We start from the raw sequence: 18,518 nt of genomic DNA, 5'->3' as shown, positions 1-18,518 counted from the left end.
CTTTCATCTATCCTTGATCTTTTATATTTCGTTTTTGAGATGCCCTTGTACTCTGCAGGCCTTGTATACATTTTGTATGTAAATACTTTGCAAATATTTTCTCTCCAAATGAAGTATCTTTATATTCTTTCTAAGTCTGTTTTTAATATATATGTTTTCCATGAAGCTTCTGAAAGGCCTTTATAGGTGTGTTTTTTTAATAATTCTTGTAAAACTTATTTTAAATTCTATTTGCCGTGAACTGTATCACATTCCTTTTTAGATGTGGCCTATCTCCAGATTCCGTTTTGCTCCTACGTTTAGTCTTCATAACAATGTCAAACTCTGTGTCCTGCTAAACGTAGATAATGTCATTTTTAAAAATCAGAGCGTTTGCTTTCTATTTCTTATTTTACAAAAATCACTTTGTTTTGTCAATAGCCTCACATACCTGTGTGAGTTTTAAAACCAGCTTTCTAATTTCTACAATAATATTCCTGTTGTGATATTTTGCGTTGAATCCACATGCAGAAAGAATTGACATCTTTTTTTTTAAAGATTTATTTTTATTATTTTTTCATTGGAAAGGCAGATATACAGAGAGGAGAGACAGAGAGGAAGATCTTCTGTCCGATAATTCACTCCCCAAGTGAGCACAATGGCCGATGCTATGCCGATGCTATGCCGATGCGAAGCCAGGAGCCTCTTCCGGGTCTCCCACGCGGGTGCAGGGTCCCAAAGCCTTGGGCCGTTCTCGACTGCTTTTCCAGGCCACAGGCAGGGAGCTGGAAGGGAAGCGGTGCTGCCGGGATAGAACGGGCACCCATATGGGATCCCGGGCATGCAAGGCGAGGACCTTTAACCACTTGCGCCACCGCGCCGGGCCCAAGAATTGACATCTTAACAATACTGATTCTCCCAAACTATGAACATAGTGAATATATGAATAGCTCTCCATTTATGTAGGTCTCTTCAATTTCTCCTGCAGGGTTTTGTAGTTTTTTAGTGTACAGGACTTAAATATCCCTTCTCAGATTTATCCCTAAATATTTCATCTTTTTTTATATCATTATACAAGACATTGTTTTTTTCAGTTCTTATTTCTGTTTGTTGTTAGCTTGTAAACATATGACTTATGTTTGTAGCCTGCAACTTTGTGCAGGTAACATTGATTTTAATAGTTTGTAGAATCATTAGGTGTTCTGCGGAGGCCACCTGCCTCGGATTATCATTGAAGGCTCCCTTCATTTGAGTTTCTTCTGACTCAGCCAAGTTTCCGTTGAATGCCCTCTCGAGTGTGCGGTTCACTGTGATGTTTTCCAGTCTGCCTGCTGAGAAACATTACTGTTCCTGGACTTGTGTTAGCACCTTGAATTTTCTCCCTAACCACTTCTGATGATTTCCACTACCCCGAAATTCAAATTGTTTCCTCACACACATGGGCTGCTCAGGGCTCCACTACATATCCAGCTGGGAGCTTGCCTGGTCAGTAGTTTTCCATATCTGAGGATAGATTTCACTAAGGTTTTGATGTCCAATTTCTGGGAAACCTGTATTTCTCACAGGTTTGCAAATAAGAAATGTTTTGGCGTAAAATACATTTTCTTAAAAGGGAGAGATAAATTAGTGATGCAATGTGTTAAACTATAGAATTTTACATTAAATAATGTGTGAGTACAGGGTGCTTACATGTCAGTGCCATGGAATATTAAGTATGATTCACTGGGAATCTTGCAGAGAACTTGCCAACACTATCACCCGATGTTGGCAGGCTTGCTTAGATGGTAAGATACCAAGAACCCGCGTACTGAGATTTTCACATTTTATAAGTGTGAGGTTTTATGCTGAATAGAGTTTAAGAGGAAAGCAACAGGATAACGGTGTGATCAGCTGCGGAGCTTGATATTAAGTAAGGATGCAGATGTTGATCAATATCCTGAGTCTCCACTTATCTCTCCATCTTTATCCAGCTTTTCATAAATATTTGTATTATTCTTCATAAACTTCAAAACTGAAATTCTAGATTTTGTCCTCACTTCTAAAAGACCAGTCTATATCAGGAGCCATGTTTAAACAAATTAGTAGACTACCAGGAGACCCATGGCAAAGAAGGTAGAAAGCACTACATAGCCATAAAGGAAGATAAAGTTCCAACCACCTGCAGGGTCCAAGAGCAGTTTCCTGAATTGGTGGGAGAGGAGAAATGCCACAAGCAAGGAGCTTGACACTGTTGAGACAGGTAAGCTTCACCAGTAAAGGCTGGTCGGAAATGGTGAAGGAAAGGTATTGAGAGCCTGGAAGCTAAGCCATTGAGTTGGAGAGAGGTACTGGATTTCCTGTGCTCATCCTGCTCTGTGCCTGTGATCACAGCACTCCTTCCGATGAACATTTCAGCATTTTGACAAATCGCAGTATAGGCAATAAAACACGGTAGTTGTAAGATTTTAAGCCGAGGAGTGATGTCATCAGACCTGTGCCGTTGACTGATTGCTAGGGCTCCTCTAATGAAGTAATGAATGGCATAGAATTTGCCCTCCTGTTATAAACAACTAGGAAGCTGCACCAAACGTATGGAATGACTGGTTTCAGACATTGGAAAACAGTTGCGACAGAATTGTGGCCCTTCGAGGGGAAATAAATCAGGTGGTTACTGTAATCATCTCAGATTTATATTCAGGGGTGCTTTCTAGACTGCACTGCACAGAGGGAGCTTCAGGCAAAAGCTGCAAGTTCCACTGAGGCCAACAGAAGCAAGACAGGGATGCCGACGCCTGGCAGCTAGGATTTGTAAGGCAGGATGGGAAGGTAGATATCCTTGGAGAAAGAATTTCAGAAATCTGCATAGAGGGGGCCCCTTGAGTCTGGCTGAACACTGATCCTTCCATGCATAATGTGAAGCTTCAGAAGGCCATGCAAATACAAATTGCCATGGAACTATGAGCTGAACAATTCCCAGGACTCATAGATGGTAAAGTTGCATTTGAATTCTCATGAGCCATAATAGGGGGGACATCATTAAAACGCACAGCATTAAGGAGGAACACTACAAGAGGCATGCCAGAGTCATGAAATTTAAAAGTCCCTAGAGTTCAGAGATTGGGCCCTCCCTCTCAAACTTTAAAAATGGGCCTTAAAAGGTTAATTTGATACACAAGAAGCCCAATTCCCTGACAAAACAAACTTGTCAGTTTCAGCGGGGAGAAGATTAGAGCAATATAACCAAGCTAATATGTGTAATGTTAAGGCATCTAATCCAAAATTGTGGCCCATAACAAAAGAACTTGGTGATAAAAGCTGATTCACAGAAGTAATGAGGATATGGGATTATCAGACAAAGATATTAGAATAACATCATCTTGAATGGACTTGGAAATGTGAAGGAAAAGATGAACACAATGAGGAAAGAAATTAAAACCATCCAAATGTGGACAGACATTTGGCTGATTGGCATCAGTTACTCCCGCTTCCCATGTCAGGTTCTAGACCTGGCTGCTCTGCTTCTGTTCCTACAACCCACATGGAAGACCATGTTGGACTTTCAGGCTCCTGGCCCAGCTATGGCTGTTGTCGGCACCTGGGGAGAGAACTAGTATATGGGAGATAGCTTTCTGTCTGATTTTTGTGCCTTTCAAGCGATAGTTTTTTTTTTTAAGGTTTATTTTCATTTTTTTTTTTATTGGAAAGGCAGATATACAGAGAGGAGAGACAGAGAGGAAGATCTTCCGTCCGATGATTCACTCCCTAAGTGAGCACAACAGCCAATGCTATGCCGATGCGAAGCCAGGAGCCTCCTCCGGGTCTCCCACGCGGGTGCAGGGTCCCAAAGCTTTGGGCCGTCCTCGACTGCTTTCCCGGGCCACAGGCAGGGAGCTGGATGGGAAGCGGGGCTGCCGGAATAGAACCAGCGCCCATATGGGATCCCGGGCGTACAAGGCGAGGACCTTAACCACTGCACCACCATGCCGGGCCCTCAAGCGATAGTTTTTAAAAATATTTTTATTGTAAATTCAGATATACAGAGAAGAGGAGAGACAGAGAGGAAGACCTTCCCTCAAATGATTCTCTCCCCAAGTGGCCACAACAGCTGGAGCTGAGCAAATCTGAAGCCAGGAGCCTCTTCTGGGTCTCCCACTTGGATGCCAGGTCCCAAGACTTTGGGCTGTCCTCAACTATTTTCCCAGGCCACAAGTAGGAATGGGAGCTGGATAGGAAGCGGGGCCACCAGGATTAGAAACAGCACCCATATGGGATCCAGGCATAGGCAAAGTGAAGACTTTAGCTGCTAGGCTATTGCACTAAGCCTTCAAACAATAATTAAAAAAAAAAAAAAGATAACATGTCTATTCTAGAGCTATAGGATACACTATTTGACATTCAAAATTCACTGGACAGATTTGACTGTGAGTTGACACTTCAGAAATTAAAAACTAGTGAAGCTGAAGACATAGCCATGGAAACCATCTAGAGTGGAGCATAGAGATCAAAAGAGGGTAGTGGTGAAACAACGGTGCAACACGCTTACCTATTATGGGTGTAAATGAGTTCCAAAAGAAGAGGAGGGAGAAGACTTACAAATCTGATGTAAACTACAAACCTGCAGATCCACGAAGTTGTATAAACCTCAAGATGAAGGACAGCATACCCGGCCTTGTCTTCCCCAAACTGTTAAAGATGAGCAATAGAGGCAATTTTAGAAGTACCTCATGGAGGAAGCAGACATGAACTTTATTGTTGCGAACAATTACCAGCAATAGCACAATGGACTGTATCTTTGAGGTTGAAAAACAAGTCCCATGAGCCTAGAAATCTGTGTTCCCCACAGTGAGGACAGTATACATTATCCACACAAAAGGTTGAAGAATTCCCCACCAGCAAGTTGCATAAAAGTTGTATCAGTGAAGGATCTTCAAGTTTAAGAAAAATGATACCAGATGGAAATGTGGGGCTGTCTAAGAGAACGAAGAGTTTCCAGGAGTCAGAGTTCAGTGAATATGTGTTTTCCTAATGGTAATTTTAATCTTAAATTAAATGACAGACTAGAGCAGTGGAGAGCGGAGTACTGAGGGGTTATGACATACATAGAACTAAAAGGGAATCACAACAATGGAACAAAAGTAGGAGGAGGAAACAGAGGTTCCTGTTACAAAGCCACTCAAAGTACCTAGATATGCTGCTCGATGGCAGATTGATAAGCTAAAGATGCCCAATGCCAACCAAAGAGTAGCTGCTGAAAATTAAACAGATACAGCAAATAAGCAACCATGGAGGAAAAATAAGAGATTCCATTAATCCACAAGGAGTCAGGCAAGGGGTAGGAAGGGAATAACAAGCCTACAGAACAGATAAACAACAACCTGATCAGCTTGAACCATCAATCTAACCTAAACTTAATTTAATCTCACAATGATACTAAATGTCAGTGGCTAACCCTCTAATTAAGATAGTAAATTGTAAGTGCAGATAAAAGCAGAAAACCAACTATGTGCTACTGCATGCTTTAAATATAAAGTAACATCAAAGGATGTGCAGATATTAATCCAAATAAATGTTGCCAGAATGCTAATATTGGGCAAGGTAGAATTTAAGGATGTGGAGATACAGGTTTTTTGTTGTTGTTGTTTGTTTCCAAGTCATTTTATTCAGAATTTCAAGTTTGCTTTCTGAATCAATAAATACTGTACAAAACAATGTAAAAATGGTTACCATTTTCTCTCCCCTGCTCCCCCAGCTGGATCCAACCACTGCACATTTGGTCTAGCACAGGAGGTTAAGTGCCTTGTAGAAAACCTCTGCATCAGTTCTGGAAGCATTCAGCTGGGTTGGGAGAGCATGTGGGACCTGGAGGTAACTAGGTTAGGGAAACGGATTATTTTTGGTGGGGGGCTGGGGGAAGGAGATGATGCCTGGAGCAAGAGCCTACCCCAAAGAAAAAGGTTTCTAGAATGTTCACAGATCTTCTTTTGCCCCCAAAAGTGACATTTATTCAAAGAAAAAAAATATGACAAGATATCCATTCCTTGGGTCCCTCCCCTCCCCACTCCTGTTCAACCCCAGAAGGACTGAACTCCAGGTTGGGGCTCCGTAGCAGGCCAGCCTGCTCAGATGAGGTCAGCAACATTGAGGGGCGTCTCCTCAATGGAGGTGTTATAGAGGGTCTCGATGTCTCCAAGAATCCTCTTGTCTTCCTCTGTCACCATGTTAATGGCCACACCCTTACGGCCAAAACACTCACCATGCCCAGTTCTCCCTGTTTGTGGGAAGGTCGTAGTTGATGACTAAAGAAACTTGTTGCACACCAGTACCTCTGGCCAGCAGGTCAGTGATGATGAGCACTCAGCTGGAGCCTAAGCAAAACTCCCTCATGATCACATCTCGTTCCTTCTGGTCCATGTCTCTATGCATGGCAGAGACTGTGAAGTTGCAGGCACGCATCTTCTCAGTGAACCAATCGACCTTCCTTTGGGTGTTGATGAAGATGACATCCTGAGTTGTGGTCAGGATTTTGTCACACAGTGTCCAGTTTTCATTCCTCGTTCCTCAGTGATGTGGAATACTCTCCAGGGTCAGTTCTTCCTTCTTGACAAGAATCCAGACAAGGTCCCTCATGAATTTATTGGTCACTTTGAGCATGTTGGAAGGCATGGTAGCCAACAACTAGACCAGCTGGGTTTTGCTGTTGAGCTTTTGGAATATGTCATAGATCTGGTCCTTGAATCCATGGCTTAACATTTCATCAGCTTTGCCCAGTACAAGCATCTTGATGTATTTGGAAGACAGGTATCTCCAATTAAGCATGTCGAACACGCAGCCAGGGGTCCCCACGATGATATGGGGAGCTTCCATTTGCAGTTTCTGCAATTTAGCATGCACACTGGTACCCCCAGTACAGGCATGGCAGGATGCACCCATTGTAATCTCCTAATGCCATGATCACCTTTTGTATCTGCTGGGCCAGTTCATGAGTGGGCGCTAGGACTAGGGCCTATGTGACCGTCAAGTCAGTCCAGCTCAATCTGCTATAGAACTGATATGGCAAATGTGGCATTTTCCCTGTCCCAGATTGGGTTTGAGTGATTGTATCATAACCCTTGATGCAAGGAAGAAAGGCACGCTGCTAGATAGCAGAGGGCTTCTTGAAAACGTAGGCGTAGATTCCATGCAGGAGGGACTCGGAGAGGTTCATGTCATCAAAGCTGTCCATGATCTCATTCCAGTTACTCAGAATGACACCTTTGGGCTCTATCCCATCAGGGCCATTGTCTCTGGATCAGGAATCCTGACTTGCAGACATGATCCTTAGCAACTAGGAGAGATAATAAAAATTACAATACAAGTCATCCAAATATAATGCAATATAGCCTTTCCTATGTATACAGCTAATATAAGAATTTTCATTACATAAAGCGATAGCTGGTTGTACTGTAAGGAAAAATTATCTAATTTACAATTTTAATCAGAGATGTCAATACTCCCTTTGCCTTGTTTGGTAAAATTGTAGATGGAAAAGTAGTGAAATTACAGAAGACCTTTAACACTAGCCTCCAACTTGACCTAATTGATGCTGCGCCAAAAAATATTATAATCCCTAACAGTCTTATTGAATAACCTTATAAAACCTATATCCAGTGGTAACATTCAACTGTCTCTGACACATGCAGATGGAATATTATTAAAATTAAAGATGTTCTGGGCTGTAAAGCAAAGCTCCGTGAGAAAGGATTGAACTAAAACAAACTCATTTATAAATAAAAAATAAATAAACCTAGTAAAGTCTTGACATATTGGGAAATTAAACACCATATTTTTAAATAACCCATTGGTCTAAGAAGAAATCACAAAAGAAATTAGAAAATGGGCTGGCACTAATGAGCAGTTATATATAAAATGCAGCTAGGGCAATATGCATAGAGAGAAGATTGGAAGCTGATGGGTTAAACCGCAGCTTGGGCCACCAGGGTCCCTTATTGGAGTACTGGAGTTGGAGTCCCACCTCTGCTTCTGATCCAGCTTCCTGCTAATGCTAGGAGGCAGCAGAGGATGACCCACCTGCTGGGGTCATGGACACCCAAGTGGGAGACACTGGTGGAGTCACTAACTGCTGGCTTGAACATAGTCCAGCCCTGGCTGTTGTGCACGCTAGAGAAATAAACCAGAGGATGGAAAAATCTGTCTTCCTCTCACTCTGCCTTTTGAATAAACAACCATTTAGAAGAAGGGGGAAAGGATTGGGAAATCAATTTTGTTTCCATCTTTAGAGTACAGAGTGTAAAAATCAAAATACATCCAAGGAAAGGAGAAAGAAGGAATAGTGTTAATATATCTCAATAAAATAGAACATTGACAAAAATAGGGAAATTTAATGAAATATAAATCTGGATTATTGAAACCATGAATAAAATTAATAAATTTTTGAACTGGCTACTCATAAAAATGAGAAACCATAGCTGACTTCTGGCAGCAGTGAGATGAAGGGCGTCCCAGCAGATATTAAGGAAAGTGAAGAAAGGAACACAGGGTTGTTACGGGCAACTTTACACCGACAGAATTTGCAGCTTAAATGTACATAATTAAACCTGGAAATTACTGAATCTGCCCAGGAAAACAGAAATCTGCCTACTTCTGTTTGCACTGAAAACACTGAATCTGTACTTCTGCCAAATATCTGATCAAATGGCTTGACTCATCAATTTTAACAGTCAAGTACAAAATAATATTAAACATGTTCAAAATCCCTGAGAGGATACAAATAGATGGAATACTTCCCAGGTACGATGAGCCTGGGAAGATATACATTATCTTATCACAAATGTTCATTTTTCCGCAAACTTGTTGAACTACTCTTGTACTATGATGAGGCCCACATGAGCCTGCCATGGGAACCAGACAAAACTCTACAGACCAGCACAAAAATCCTTTGCCAAGTCTTAGCAACTTAATCCAGGAATGCCAGGAGAGCTTACCATGCAAAAATTAATGTAGTTTTCTATATTAACAGAATAAAGAGGGGCAATACTATAAGATCACTTCAATACACCTGCACTTAATCCCTGGCTCTGGCTCCTGACTCCAGATTCCTTCTAATGCAGGCCCTAGGAGTGCTGCTGGCTCAGGTGGCAGGGCTGCTGCCTCCCCTCCCATTCCTGCTACCACCACCCATGCAGGAGACCTGAATTTGAGTTCCTGGTTCCCAGCTTTGGCCCCAGCCATTGTCAGTCTTTGGGATGTGATCCAGCGGATGGGTGCCCTCTTTCAGCCTCATTACCTCTCAAATAAGTCCAAATTAAAAGGCAGAAAGCTCCGTTCTGACTCCTCAGCCCTAGCGCAGCTCTGTTGCTGCTGTGCCTACAGTCTTCATGGAGGAGTTTGGCATAGCCAGTTCTGGAGTATTACCTTCCTAGAATCAAGTAATGTCTAGTCTGTTTCAGCTGCCAAGAGTCATCCATGTTTTGTGTATCTCAGGTCATTGTTTTTCTTGTTTGGTATTCTGGCGAATGGATGTGGCATCACTTGTTTACTTAATAATAATTAGCCAGTGGATATTTTAAGTTTTCAGTTTAGGGGCTGTTGTAAATGAAGCTGCTACTATGTACATTTGCTCGTGTGTACATATGTTTGCATTTATCTTGGGCAAATAACTAGAAGTAGAATTGCTTATCTGTGCAGGTGTTTATCACGGCTTCTCAGCTTTGGCATTGTTGACATTTTGGCCCGGATAATTCTTTGCTGTGGGGGGCTTCTTCTGTGCTCTATGGAATGTTTAGCAGTTCTCCTGCTACTAGCTGGTTGGCAGTGGCACTCACCTCTTTTCCCACTCCCCCCTACTTTTGCAAACCAAAATCATCTCTGTACTCTTCCCCTGGTTGAAAGCTATATAATCCAGTACCCACTTAGTGGCCATTGGTGATGAAATTATAAAAGCAAGGAGTACCCTGTAAAGGGAGCCTTTTATTCTCAAATACATGAATAGTGCTGAGTTCATTTTCCAAGGTGCAACAAATCTTGGATCTCCCATTCACTCTCAAACATTCTATTTGATGCATCCCATTTTTAAAAATTCCAAAACTGCAAGCCATTGTGTGTAAATGTTGAAAAGCACATGGTAGTTTTATTAGCATGAGTTCAGTTGGATTGCCGTGCATGCTACTGTTGGACACAGTAGTTATCACTTCAACCTGGGTTTCTATGTTTTAGGCGGTTCTTGCACGTAAGGTTTCTTGACAGCTCAGGACTCCGAGTTTGCTGTCACGTTTCTTGCCTCATCTGTGCTTTGTACACAGTTTTGGACAAGAAGCATTAGCTTGCAGTATTTTCTAAGGCAGGTTGTTAAATGCTTGGGTAGTCATTTTGATGGGGTGAATTTATCACACGCAAGAGATTTTCGCATGGCAGTGTATGTATTTTCTGATGAGCAATCAGTTTGCACTTATTTTTTGCAGGGTCTGCCATCAGCCATCTAATTTTAGGTATCATCACCAGGGTCCATGCCTGTATAATTTGGAGTGGGTCTACATTCCTTTCACTGTTGCAATTAGTTGGATGATTCCGTAGTTTGCTTTAACATGCAAAGAAGATCACTTTGCAGCTATCTTTTAATTTGCAGAGCTTGTGCTTCTGCCACTGATGTTTCTTTTTCCTGACAAGACTTTAAAAGGGTGGAGAGGACTGGGCACTGTAGCTTCCCAGTGGAAAGCAAATCCTTGTGGGGCATTACTGTGAGTGTCTCTCGTGCCATGGCTCATTCTGGTGCTGTTGATTGGCTGCTCAACAGTTTCTCATTAAAATCATGAAGGCTGAGGTGAGCACTTGGCCCAGAATTTAAGATGCTGCTTGGGTTGCCCCATCCCACATCAGAGTCTCTGGGTTTGGGTTATACCTTGGCTTCCGATGCCAGCATCTGATGGGAGAATGGCTCTGGTAGTGGAATTCCCACCATTCTTGTGGCAGACCCAGCTGAAGTTCCTGCTGTGGGCATTAGTGTGACCCACCTCTGGTGGAGAGTAAGCCAGTGCATGTGACAATCTCTGCCTCTGCCAGTGTCATGAATTCAGTATTTAAAAAAAAAAATGTTGACTATCACACTGTGTGAAGCTTTGCAACCATGTCACCTAATTTCATGTCTTTTAGCTCAGGGTAAGAAGTATTGTAACAACTCTAGGAGGTCTTCAGAGGAAGGAAGGCCATTGCAAGGGCCATTCAGGACACAGGACTGGCACTTAACTGAGCAGACTCCAAGCTGGGCTGTTGACTGAACTGCAAAGGGGTTTTATCTTGTTTTTGTTGTTGTTTTTGGTTTTTGGCTTGTTCTTGTTTTTTTGTTTGTTTGTTTGTTTGTTGTTCTCTGCTCAAACTATCTTCATTCAGATTTGGAACCCAGGCTAATGCCTTTATACAACAAAATTTAGATTTTTTTCTGGTCAGCAGTCTGCTCAGAACTCTCTCCAGGAGGGAACTTCAAAAAAGCTCACAGAAAATGAAATCAGAAGATAAGCTTATTTTGATGTAAAGAAAAAATTTTTGAAATCCATCCATAGTACTGCGCATTTTCCCTGCACATTCTGAGTACATTTCATATATCATAGGGGACTGAATTCTGTAGCTAAAAGATCTATTTCTGAATGCAGAAGCTGATAACCTATGCGGCAGGGCTGGGCAGTGAGCAGGAACTAGCGGGGAAAGCTTGTGGCCAAACCCTGAGATCTTTCTGAAAGCAAAGAACAGTAGTCCACACCATGTGTGTGTGTGTGCACGTGTGTGCTCATGCGCATGCATTCTGGGACCATGGAAGGGTATGGAAACCAGGGGGACAGTTCCCCAGGTAACACAGCAACCGCAGAACACCTAGGTGGTCATTTCTATTTGTTTTCCAGCCTGGACCTCGATGTCCTCTGATTTAAAGAATGGAGTTTGCGAGCAGTTAGCTAATTTGGACTCAACAAGGCACTTCTGGATTCCCTCGGAGTGTGGGGTGTGAGTCGGCACGCAGTGTGGCCTCCCATTGCCATCTGTGATTTAGACCAAGATCTTTGAGAGGAGTATAACGGCCTGAATTACTGCTCTTTTATATGTTTTTAAATGAGAATGTAAAGGCCAAGGGCATTTTTTCCCATTTAATACTATTAAATCCATCATTAAATCTCTCACTGAACACTGGCTGATTTTAATGATGCCCTCAAGTGCCAATCCTGGTGCTTGACTGTGTTAATATTGTTGTATATATAGATACAATAAATAATGCTTAGCTAAGATGCTATGAGAAGCATTCCTATGTGTATCAATAAAAATAGTCGTACTAATGAGACCAAGTGTCAGGAACAGATGGCCTGGTGGGAATCCAGCCATTGGAGCTCAAGTTCGACCATACTCCATGGTACATTGAGCCTGTCACTAAATCCAACCCAAATCCTTTAAGTATTTTACAGCACGTTGGCATAAAAGGATTCATTTGAAGCTACCATTTATTTCCTTTCCATCTGACTTTACAGCACAGCGACAGAAAGCCACAAATGCTCTGCTGTATCTCTCCTTCGCTCTGGCCTCCCTGCCCTGGACTTGTGGGCAGCGTCCCAGTGGTCAGAGACACTTGCTTGCCTGCCGGAGGCTTTCACCTTGTGCTCCATTACATTAGCAGTTTACGTTAGGCGATCCGGAATGTGAAAAAAAATCTTGATTTTTAAAAAAAGTTGTCATTTTGAAGATAAACAATATATCTGGACAGAAAATATTTCTTCCTTCACTGTGTGACTGTATTGCTGCAAATCACTGCAAAGCCACCTCTAACACTAAGGACAGGACACACAGCTGGTGCGTCCTCCCCTCCACAGGCAAGATGTTATAAGATGTCCCATGGGTGCCTAAAACACAAAAATAGTGCTAAACCCATTTATATACTATTTTTTCCTACACGTGCATATCTGTAATGAAGTAGGATTCACAAATTAGCTAGCATGCACTATGTACCAAGCACGACTAAATGGAATAGAAGAGTTACAATGTAAGGGTTCTCTAAAATTTTCATAGAAAAAGCGAATTCAGGGTACATTTATTTTAGTGCAAACTCCTGAAATCCATGCATATGAGGAGTCTCTAAAAAAATCTTCTAGAAGAAAAAATATATATTATGAAAGAATATCAAGGATTTCAAGGTTTCTTTGGTACCAAGAAACTTTTGTCCTTTTGATTTCATTTTCCAGAACCTTTTTGATGTACTCATGTATATTGTAGCCTGTCGTTTAAAATGTATGACTTGTTCTGTAAAATTAAATATTTTCACACTGTGGTTGATCCCAGTCACCACAATCCCCAGAAAAACGAAGCTGTGGATGCGGCAGGCAGAGGGGTGACCTGTCTGGCTTGCCAGATGCAGTGTCCGTGTCACCCACTGGTCGTGTGATTAACTCACATTGCCAAGCTCCCAGACTCTGCCGAGTCTGCCAAGCGTTGGGAGCTTTCAGAGGAGTTCTGAGCCACTCCATGTGATCCAGGGAGGGCGAGGCGGCAGGAGAGCCTTTCATCTCCACTACCCTGCACAACTTTTAAATACCTCCCCTGAACCTGGAGGGAAATCAAAATGTCCCTCTTTAATTGTCCTTGTAGAATTTCTCATGAGATTCTGTTGTAAAAAGAGAAGAGGGATCGGGAGGGCAAACGTTTTATGCTTTCAAAGTTGATCTTTCCATCTTTTAGCAGTTGTGACCTTTACCAGTAATTTTTGGAGATTTGGATATAGTTTTTGAATTGTCACTGCCATTATAAAGGGCACCTCTGTGCTACTATTTTGCACTTAGATATGGCTGCCCTAATGTGAGTGCGGCACTAAAGTGGTGATAAATAATTTCACATCTCATAGACTCCAAAACAGTAACTTGCAGTCTCTATTTAACACACTTTCTATTAGAGAGGTCATGTAGATCAGAACTTGCTGGGGTTTCATTAAGGACAGACAGACCAGTCAGGGCTGCAGGCAGGCCCTCAACAGGATGCCAGATGATGTGTGAAACTACAGCTAGGATTCCCTCAGTGCATCATTACTGAGTTTGGGAATAAGGAAACACATGAAAGAAAGTGGCTGGGATGCAGTTGCAAAGAGGAAAACTAGTACTCACCCAGCCTCCTTCTCAGGTTATTAATTTTTAGGCTCTAATAGCTTAGAATATACTCATGACACATGTAACCTGGAAGTTAAAGTGTCTAGAATAAATTTTCAGGCAATAGAATTGTCTACAGTATACTATTAAGATGCTGAAGGGAAAAGTTAGCTGAGAGAATTGAAATGCACATTGTTCATCAGAAGAAAAGTGTTTTCATATTGGCAATGACACATAGCACTGGCTCCTACACCACCCTGCTGGTAGTGTAAGAAATTATAACCCAAAAGTTCTTAACCTTACACAGCAACTGGTGCTCTTCCAGTATCAGCCTAGTGTATAATATATACTGATACGATTCACTCACGCACAGTGTTGCTGGGTAGCCCACTTCCCTTCATGGCACCATTTACTCCAGGCTTATTCCTGGTTCCTGGGGGGCAGTGACTTTGAGGCTCTGTGCCCGTCCTTTGCCTTCTGTGCTGTACCACTGGCCCTTTGTAAGCCCACCTGTGCAGGTCAGATGTGGAGCCTGCAGGGGTTGGATGGGCTGTTACTACCAAAATGGAAGTGACTCATGCCCAGGAATCCAGTAATGTCCCTGAGCCATCTATTTTAAGGGATGCTACATACTTCATGCACCTAAAAAGAAAGCGTTTTGTTTTGTTTTTAAGCCGGAGGTAAGCACAGATGTTGGCAGTACTTGAGGAAGTTCGGCATCTGCTCTTAGCACGTGGTAGGTGTTCAGAAGGGAGTGATGGTGTCCTGTTGAAGTCAGGCTTGTGATGCCCACTTGGCACACCTTCCCCTTCCAGGGTGCCCTCTTCCATTCAACCAGAGAGAGAATGGAATGGCTTAGCATCAGGGTGGCCTTTTGGCCATTCAGATGGGTTACATGATTCACTAAGATGACTGGAGCAACAGCATTGCTTGATTTCCAGAAAAACTTACTTTGTAGCCAGGCTTGTCTTAACCATACGTGTAGCTCGAGAGTCCTTTTTGTCATGGAACCTTTGCTCACATGTGGATTTTTTTCATCAATAGAGCTAGGGTGCCTAAAAACACAGGCTACAGTGACACAGGCTGAGATGAGGGGAGTTCCTCAACTCTGCAGGGCTGCTGTTGGCACTAAAGAAATGTCCTTGGTACCATGCCCCTTGACACTGTCTGCCTGGCATTCCTGGACACTGCCAAGGCACAGTACACTTGGATCAGCAGGTTTCAGAAGCAGTGGCATGCAACAGCCCCTAAAGAGTCTGTATGGCTGGGACCTGCAATTGCAGGGATTCCAGACCCCCAAGTTTGGAAGTAGAGATTTAAAGAAATTGAGAAGTAAGGAATACACAGAACAGAGTAATCATCAGACTGTGGAGTTAAGCAAAAGCTTTGTTGCTGTTTAGAAGTAGGGTAGATAGGGACATTTTCTAGTTTAGCACTCTGCTCCTTACCTATTTTTTCTTCGGTGAGTCGTGGACTTAATCCACTACCAACCTGTGCAAAAGAGAAACCAAGAAAGGGATAGACAAGCCTGGGCTCCAGGACTATCCACTGTCTTTGTTCCCCGTGAAACTCTGGAAACTCCAGGAACTTCTCTAAAACATCTAGACGTAACAGACTTTCTGGATTTTTAAAATTTGGGAAATACTTGAACCTAAGGAAACAGCACTTGTACACATGCATGTCCAAAAAAACCATTTTGTGTCTTTCCTACGTCTGGATGTCTAAATACCATCAATTTGAAATGGTCTGAGTGTGTGGTGGGTTTCTAGAACATACCTGTTAGCCTCAGAAATCTTGTTGCTGAATTCTCCATGCACACAGATGTTGGCATGGAGCTACATACTCATCCACTAAGCTAGTCACCAGTCAGAATGATCAGACACCTGCAGAGACCTTGGCTGTTGTACTCAAAGTGGAGCCTGGTAAGACTTACTGCTTTCAAGCTGGTGCTCTGGAGACCCAGCATTGCAGATCAAGGTTTTAAAGAGTACCAGGCACAGTTTGAGATGCTCTACCACAGAAGATCTTTGCAGGGTCGTTGGCATTTCCTTGTTCTACTGCAGCAACAGAGGCTACTGCTCTGCCAGGGTGTGCCTTAAGGGCTCAGCAGGGACTTTGGACCTACTTCTAAGATGCTAATTCTGACCTTTTTCTTTTTGGTTCTGCTCATTGCAGTCTTTCACATACTGGCGTAATGAATGCCTTTTGAAAATTAGCCTCTTCAGAAGTGTAATGTAAGATAGAACAGGTAAGGAGGGACTTGCTACTAGAGCAACATCTGAGCACAAGCTTCTTCAGTCTAGTAAAAAGAAATGTTCTTTGGGTGATTGAGTGTAGTAAACTGGCAGCGATGAGAAGACCTGGGCAATGGCCCAGGTCCCTTCATTTATTTGCCCATGTTGTATCCTTGAACACATTTCTGGCTTTAGTGTCTTCGCTGGTAAAATGAAAATCAATCATAACTGTGTGGTCACTTTTCCAGGGCTTTTTGTTTATGAAAATTCCCAGAAAATATGATGCTATTAACATATTGATTGTCTTCTTATTGTTCCATGAGAAGTTTGAGAAATTAGCTTTTGTATGAAGGGACCTTAGAAAGTTCATGGGAAGTGGAATTGAAAAGTTTTTGGGAATAAACAAATATTTTGAAGTCCACATAATTTGCATATGATATACATTTCCCATGAACTTTTTGAGGGTCCCTGTCATGTTGAAATTAATATATACACCAGGACTGTAATATAAGTGACAAAGCTCAGAAGTTAGACAAAAGCTGCCATAACTTAAACATAAAAAAACCACTCAATAACCAGGAATAAAGACCAACTTCCTCCATGTGTAAAGGATATCTGGAAAATCCACTGTTAACATACTTAATAGTAAAAGAGTAAGTGCTCTCCTTATAAAATCAAGAACCAGACCTGGGTGTCTGTCCTCACCTCTTCTAATCAGCATTGTCCTGGAAATACTAGCCAGGGAAATTAGGTAAGATAAAGAAAAAAACTAAAGGCAAACAACTCAGCAGGGAAGAAGTAAAACTATCATTAACTCAACAGATGACATCATGATCCATATAGAAAACCCTAAAGAAACAGACCCACATGCACACTGCTATAGCTATGATGTTCAGCAAAGTTTCAGGATAGATATAAGGCTGATAAAAATCAGTTACATTTGTATATACAATCAATGAATTGTCTGAAGATAACTGAAGAAACAAGTTGAATTAGAATAGTATTATAACAGTAGCCCACACAGAAGTAAACAGATGCCAGCATTATGATGCAGCGGGACAGGCCACCACCTGTGTCGCCAATATCCCATGTGGATGCACTGGTTCAAGTCTCAGCTGCTCCGCTTCCAATCTCGCTAATTCCTGGGAGAGCAGTGCAAGATGTTTTATGTGTGCCCCTGACAGCCTTGTGTGAGATAGGATGGATTCCCTGGCTCCTGGCTTTGGCCTCGTCCAGACATGGCTGTTTCAGCCAGCCGCTGGGAAGTAAACTTTGTCTCTTTCTCCCTCTTTTTCTGTTGCTCTCCATTTCAAAGAAATAAAAAGTAAATCTTAAATGGGAAGTATAATGCTTGTATACTCAGAACTTCAAAATATTGTTGAAAGGAATTTTAAAACTTTTTAATGAAGGGCCCGGCATGATAGCGTAGCGGTCAAAGTCCTCATCTTGAACGTGCTGGGATCCCATATGGGCACCGGTTCTAATCCCAGCGGCCTTGCTTCCCATCCAGCTCCCTGCTTATGGCCTGGGAAAGCAGTAGAGGATGGCCCAAAACTTTGGGACCCTGCACCTGCACAGGAGACCCGGAAGAGGCTCCTGGCTTCAGATTGGCTCAGCTCTGGCTGTTGCAGCCGCTTGAGGAGTGAATCTTCAGATGAAAGATCTTCCTCTCTGTCTCTCCTCCTCTCTGTATATCTGTATTTCCAATAAAAATAAATAAATCTTTAAAACAAAAAAAAAAACTTTTTAGTGGAAAGGTGTCCTGTGATCATGGACCAGAAGACTGGTTAAGGTGGCCATATTCCCCAGATTTATTTACAGATTCTACGTAATCCCTATAAAAATTCCAACTACCTCTTTTGCAGGAACGGACCAGTGTGGAAACTCACATTGCAATTCAGACAACCTCCTGAAGTAAAAATAATCTCGAACAAAACTGAAAGACTCAAGTCCCGAGTTTAAAACTTACTACAAAATAATAACAATCAATACAGCATGGTATTTGTAGAAGGACAATCACATATAACAGTGGAATAGAACTGAAAAGTCAGAACAAAAAAAAAAACCTCCTTCTGTGATTATTTTGTTTCCTTGACAAGGGTGCGGTTTGTACAGTAAGGAAGTCACAGTCTTCAGCAGATGATGGTGGGACAGTTCGGTGTCCACATCCAAAAGAATGAAGTCAACCCTTACCTCACACAACATACAAAAATCAAGTCAG

General features: G+C 42.2%; 1 protein-coding gene and 1 pseudogene across 1 annotated transcript in view; one reads left to right on the top strand and one right to left on the bottom strand.

The window, feature by feature from the left end:
• AFF3 (AF4/FMR2 family member 3) overlaps positions 1–18,518 on the top strand; it is a 511,596-nt gene that overhangs the window by 283,532 nt on the left and 209,546 nt on the right. The gene's annotated exons all lie outside the window — the stretch shown is intronic.
• Positions 6,078–7,270, bottom strand: LOC121165217 (annotated as a pseudogene).

Source organism: Ochotona curzoniae, unplaced genomic scaffold, assembly GCF_017591425.1.
Source record: "Ochotona curzoniae isolate NIBS_2020 unplaced genomic scaffold, NIBS_Ocur_1.0 contig_883, whole genome shotgun sequence".
Taxonomy (NCBI): Eukaryota; Metazoa; Chordata; class Mammalia; order Lagomorpha; family Ochotonidae; genus Ochotona; species Ochotona curzoniae.
This window is presented reverse-complemented; position numbering and strand designations above follow the sequence as displayed.